Raw genomic sequence first — 6,456 nt, 5'->3', positions numbered from 1 at the left:
TGCAGCCCACACCATAGCAGGAATATATATAACAGGTCGGGGGAAATGTAGTGCTATGGTTGCTTTTTCCGTTCATTTCCACGCCACCACAGAGTTTTCATTCTGCAATTCGAAAGCTTTCCACTCCTCCCTTTGTTCTCCTGAATTAACTCCTTGCTTTCTTAGAGTGGCAACAAAAACACCCAAAACCGCGCCAGAAACGCAGACAGGCACTTCTCCGCGCCCTACAACCCGATTCCTCCTCCTCCAGGAGAGCGCTCCGAACTAAACTTAAGCAATTGCCCCGATCACGTGAGAAGGCAGGGAAGAAAGGCGGGGCGGGGAGGAAAAGAAGAGAGAGAGGGAGGCTCGCCGCTTGGCCTTTCCCATTGGCTCCCCTCGAGCACGTGGCGAGCCTCTCGCGCCTCTGGCTCACAGCTGGGTGGCTCCGCCGCCGCCGCCGTCGCTGTAACCGCAGCTGGCCGCGAGAGAGGCGAGCCCGGAGCCGTTGCCGTCCAGTGCCTGCGCCGAGCCTGGTGGGGCGGCAGGAGCCCCGGCGAGTTCCCTTGGCGGGCGCTTCCGGAGGACGTGGAGGAGGCTGGCTGGCTTCGTCCCGCTTCTGCTGCGGGACCCGCGCCCAACAGGGAACTGGGAGCCGGGAGCCTCGAGGGGCCAGCGGGGATTCATTGCTGGGCGTCAGGCAGGCAGACGGGCAGGAAGGTATGTCCCCGGGGCGGCGGCGGCGGCGGCGGCGGTGGTGATGGAGTCGTCGGTGGTTGAGTTGCGTGGCGTCCATCCCGGGTGCCCGCCGGGACAGTGTCTCGGAGCGCTTCTCTCCTCTTCCCGCGCAACTTGCTGGGCTCAGGCGGGAGGAGCCGGGCGCCCAAGTTGGGAAGAGAGCCGCGTTTCGGGAGAGCTGCTGCGGAGTTGGCTAGAGGCGATCCCGGCTCTTCCTGCCTGCCACGTCTCGCCTTCCTCCCTTAGAGGAGCACCGAGTTGTGGAAGGAAAGGAAGGGGTCTCTTGGGTCCCCATCCTCGTCCGGTGAGGCGCTGCCTGGCACCCGGGTGGGAGGGAGAGACGAGCCCCGTTGGTCCGTCCTGCCTTCCTGCCCACCTTCAAGGGAAGCAGGGAGAGAAACGGGTCGGTTTGGGGGTGGCCGGGCATCTCTTTGGGCGGGATCGCCGCCGCGGGCCTTCCTGGCAGGATTTCTAGGGACGGGGCTGGCTCGGGTCATCCTGGTTGGGTGTGAATTCGGCAGCTTTTCTGGCTTTTCTTGTTGTCCTGTTGTGGTTGGCTGGCTGGGGGGGGGGAGCAAGAAAGTTCACCTGGCCGACCTTAAATGGCTTTGAGGGACGTCGGACTTGAGATCTTCTCCTGTCTTCTGTATACACGGGTGTGCTTGTGCCTCTATGTGTCGGTTGTCTGGGAGAGAGAGAGAGAAAGCTACTCAAATCGGACTGTTGGGAATTGGAAGTGAGAGCGCTGAGGGCAAAATCCGCGGGGCTGTCATAGAGGGACTTAAGCAAATGCACAGCGGACAGTCCATCGCGCCTCTTCTCTCCCTGAACCCTGAGGATCCGTTCAGTGAATGCGAAAAGGCTGTGAGTGGCTTGAGTATGCCAGAGTTTCTACCCTCTGGAAAGACGTTGTGTTTGCTTCAAGAAGGGGGTGCTCCACATGGTTTTGGACTACAACTCCCACAATCTCCTGCCCTTGCTGGCTGAAGTTTCTGGGATTTGGAGGCCAAAACATCTGAAGGGCCAAAGTTTTCCTTCTGCAGTTTTAAGACTTCCCAATCCTTTAATACTGAACGTGTGTGTGTATGTGTGTGTGAGAGAGAGAGATTGTATATGTACACCCATATGTTTACACCACTCCCTAAACCTTGAGTCAACACTGATGTGGTGTGCTGGGCTGAAATGGTTTGTACATTTCCTTTATATTTTTTAAATTTCTTATTGCATTTCACATTAGTTCCACCCCCAAAAAACATATCTGAAGGATTAGTCACTATTAGGCACATGCTATACAGCATGAAGAATTGAACTCCATGCCTAAACCATTGAACTATTCAGCAGTTGAGTTGTTTCTTGTTCTGTTGGGTACTTGGAAAGTTGTTTTTAAAGGTAATTTGTTATGGATGTTGTTGCAACCCTCTTCCCCCAAAGTAATTTATGTGAGTAAATATTGCAAAGAGTGTAAGTTACTCATTACTTTCTGACTACTGTAAAACCCTTCGGACTGTGAAGTGATTGGCATAAAACTTAAATTCCTCTCAAAATCTTCTGAAAAGATAATGTGAAAATGTGTAGAAGGTTGCTTTGGTTAACAGACTTTTGCATTATTCTAACAATGCTCCTTGAATTTAAAAAAAAGAACACTTTTAAACTGCTACAAGGCAATATACAACCCTAATTTGCTTCTCTGTTTCCTTAATACAAAGTCTACTCTCTACAGAATTTTTCTCTTTTTGAGACCCAAGTGGGTTGCTATCTTGAATTTAGAGTTCAGACAGCAGCAAAATCAATATTCCTTTCCTTTCAAACAAATACTCTATTATTCTAAGATTCTCAGATTCTTAAGATTCTGTTATGACTTGTAGCTGAAGTGAAAAAACCAATTGCTGGCACACCTCTGACATATTATTGGTCAGCATGAAGACTAAGTCTTTTGGTGAAACTAGAATAAGTCATTAATACATAGTCCTGGCTATGTTCTCATCAGGATGTGGCCAGAAGCCATGGAGACATATTGCTTTTAATTGCCACACTTTAGGCACATTTAAGTGTCAGAGGTAGTTTGTGGAAGACAAAGTGAAGCTTTTATCAAGCTGCATTTTTCAAGCTTTAGAATACACAGGCTTGTGTCCAGTAAGGGTCATCTTGCTGGTGGAAGGAGAAATTAGGCTGCTTTCCTACCCCAATTTTCTTTCTCCTGTGCTGTCCTCATTTTCCATCGCCACCACACCAAGCTCAGTTCCCCAACTCACACTTAACAGCAGATCTGAAGTGGTCTGCAAGAAGGAGGGGCATCACTGAAAACTGTCTCCTTCCCTCTTCTGAACGGGGTCAGTGCCTTCTATCAGTGGAGTGACTTCCACTGGATAAAAACCTCAACACCCTTTTTTCTTTTTCATGTGTTGTTTTTTGTTTTGCCCATGGGAATCGAACAGATTTTTACCTGTAACCCATTCAGCTTTATTCCTACTTTATAATCTAAATCCCTTGTTTAAATTACAGTAGTTGTGTGGCTTTTTTTCAAACAGAAGGTGATTTTCCTTCCTGCTTTCTTCTTCTTCTTCTTCTTGTTTTTAGTTTTTTGGTTTTTGTTCTTCAGCTGCCTGGGAAAATGAAGCCTGTGTTTGAACTCCTAGAGATAACTTCCACCTTCTTCAAAGGAGGTCCACTGAAAGCTCAGGCAAAGGCCTCTTTTCAGTGAATTGAATTGTTGACACAATGGGAGTTTAGCATAAGCTAAGCAAAAATGTTGGCAGGAAAGCATTATTTATATTAGTCTGCCTGCCCTTCTTAGAACTTGTGGATTTAAATACAAATAAGAATGTGGAGCTAATGTTTTGGTCCTGGGCTTTTAATTCTGTGCAGCACTGCACAGTGGTTTTAATAAGAGAAGCTATTAAGAAACAATACTTGATGATTTGAGCATATGCATTATATCTAATTCCCCCCCCCCGAAAAAAAACCAGAATGTCTTCCAACAGCCAAATGGGCAGGAAGCAATTTCTTCCACTTTCCCCTCCCTCTGCCCTCAACCTGCAGTCACAATGGACTACAGAAGGAAGGGGAAGTTCTATTCTGCTCAAGGTGCATTAATTTTTTTTTATTTTATATTTTCTGAGGTGTTCCTTTAAAAAACACTTTTAACTGTGTGAATAGGGACGATCCATAGAGTTTGGACTTTGTGGACCTACATTTTTAGAAAACATATTGCTGTGTGTTGTGTGTGCTACACAGAGCAGTACTCATACATAGTGTGATTATAGTATATCTTTAAGATGTGACTTACCATAATTTTGTATTTTCTACTTGATTCTATATGTTTTTTGATCATCACTATACAGTGAATCATGAAGATTAGCCCTCTCTAAATAATGGCTGTTAGAGCAGAACTAAAGTTAGAAATTTTGTTTTCCAACTCTCAGTCTGTGGGCAAGGAGTCTAATGTAATGGTATCACCTGATGAGCTCCATTCTACTGTCTGCAACTAGCACCTTTCTTCATATCAAGACAACTTGCAGACCATAAAGTCTTCAGATTAAACCTCCCTTGGCCTTCTCGTCCCTGAATTCTTCTATCAAGTCTTCCCTGGTGAAGCTATAGTAATGTTGGAAACTTGTCTACTGTTATTTTTGCTTTTTTTAAGGTGGAGGGTTGATCAAATAAAGGTATTATTGCAGTAGGAATTTTGCAGTCGTACCTTCAGTAGTATGTTGTGTACTTTTTGCTCCTTTCCAGTTCAGTCTTAGGCTTTATTGTAAAGTAATTTAAAGCAACAGCTTGTATTGATGGCTTGGTTCTTAGTTGTCCTAGATTTCTAAAACAACTGTTTTATAAATTTGTCCATCAGATCACTGAACAAGAAATGCAAGATTGCCTGACAAATGCATCTGAACCGTTTGCTACATGTTGATGAAAAGCAATCTGTCTGTAGGATGAAATATGATCCTATAGACAGGTCAGTATTACAAAAAAAGATTAGATTATTGTTTCTTTATAGCTTCTCTTAAAGATTAGAAAACATTGAGTTTTAGGAGGTGTTTTCAAGCTGTTTTTAATCCTGATATACATCACCCCCATAGCCTAAGAAGGATTTCATTGTTACCCAGACAGATGCCCTCATTGTGTTAGGGAGGAACATGCAGCCCCTCCTTTTTATGCCACTTTCTGCAACAGTCTGCAGTGTCAGTGTATGTTCAGGTGTAAGCTTCTCCATTTTGTCTTTATTTTTGTACAGTAAATCATGACATGGTGTAATATGTCTTGAGTTGTCATCTCAGGTTGTTTTTACCTAATTTTCAGACATGCTAAAGACCAGATGATTTTTCTTATCTCCTGATACATATAACCATAGAATTCAAAGAGAGTGTACTTATTTCACATGACTGTATGAGTTCTACTGGTCAGTATTACAAAAAAAGGAATGATCTCTCAGACATATTCTTCAGTTATTTGGACAACCTTAGTTCAATCAAGCGTGGATCTGTTTACAACTGAAGTGATGGGAAGTCAAATGACCTTTAGGGAAGAAATGAATTGGTATCAGCACATCTTATACCTTATATAGTTTAGAAGCCAACAGTATTGCATAACTGAATGAGACTAATAAATATGGGAAGCCATGAAAGCATTTGTGGCGTGAGAAATTATTGGCAAATCTCTTGTAACAGTGGAAGTTTCCTAAACCCTGGGGCTAAGTGAATGTTTTCCTGTTCACGTTGCTCTAGAACTCAGCAAAGTAGTTCTCTATTATAAATACTGTAATGGCACTGCCCACTGTTGTTGAGGTTTGAGGATAGCTGAGAATGAAGTCACTGTCAAGACTAATAGGTGCATTTCCAGACTCCCGTTCTTCTTCCAAAGTACATTAAATTCTTTGCTTTTCATGATAGCAGTGAAGATACTCGGTCCTTATGTGCTGTCAAGTCATTTTTGACTGTTGGTGAATCTAATTGGATTTTCAAGGTACAGTGGTGCCTCACTTAACGAGCGCCCCGTTTAACGAAAAAATCGCATAGCGATGGCCTTTTTTCCATCGCTTTTGCGATCGCACAACGATCTTGCCTATGGGGAAAAATCGCTTTGAAGCCCCGCCGCTCAGCTGGGGGAAAATGTCGGCAGTGGACTGCGGCCTCGGAAGGACCCCGAAGCCACCGTTCCCTGCCGACAATTCCCTTCCGAGCTCTCAAAGCGCCCCCTACGATATTGGAGAAAGCCCTTTGAGAGCTCGGAAGGCTCTCAGCGGCGGCGGGGGAAGGGTACGGGGGTGTCGAAGGCTTCCAGGCCTTTGCCTGGAAGCCTTGCGGACACCCCCCCCACCCTGTCCCCGCCGCCGGCAGCCTCCCCATGCCGCCTACCCCGGCCGTTCTCGGACGCTTCCGGAAGTCCGAGAACGGCCAGGGTAGGCGGCACGGAGAGGCTTCAAGCTTCCCGGTCCACCCCCCAGCCTGTCTCCGATGCCGGTAGCCTCCCTGCGCCGCCTACCCAGGCCGGGCTAGGCAGTGCAAGGAGGCTTTAAGCGCCGGGGACAGGCTGGGGGGTGGATCAGGAAGCTTGAAGCCTCCCCGCGCTGCTTACCCAGGCTGTTCTCGGACTTCTGGAAGTCCGAGAACGGCCGGGGTAGGCAGCGCGGAGAGGCTTCAAGCTTCCCGGTCCACCCCCCAGCCTGTCTCCGATGCCGGTAGCCTCCCTGCGCCGCCTACCCAGGCCGGGCTAGGCAGCGCAAGGAGGCTTTAAGCGCCG

General features: G+C 46.9%; 1 protein-coding gene across 1 annotated transcript in view; it reads left to right on the top strand.

The window, feature by feature from the left end:
• The first annotated feature begins 396 nt into the window (after positions 1 to 396).
• The window catches only part of STXBP6 (syntaxin binding protein 6), a 141,079-nt gene continuing 135,019 nt past the window's right edge, over positions 397 to 6,456 (top strand). The window contains exon 1 of the mRNA XM_020789400.3: positions 397 to 699. The gene's annotated coding sequence lies outside the window, so the exon portion shown is untranslated. The remainder of the gene's footprint in view (positions 700 to 6,456) is intronic.

This window comes from Pogona vitticeps, chromosome 1 (genome assembly GCF_051106095.1).
Source record: "Pogona vitticeps strain Pit_001003342236 chromosome 1, PviZW2.1, whole genome shotgun sequence".
Lineage (NCBI taxonomy): Eukaryota > Metazoa > Chordata > Lepidosauria > Squamata > Agamidae > Pogona > Pogona vitticeps.
Note: the sequence above shows the minus strand (reverse complement) of the source record. Positions and strands in the feature narration are given on the sequence as shown.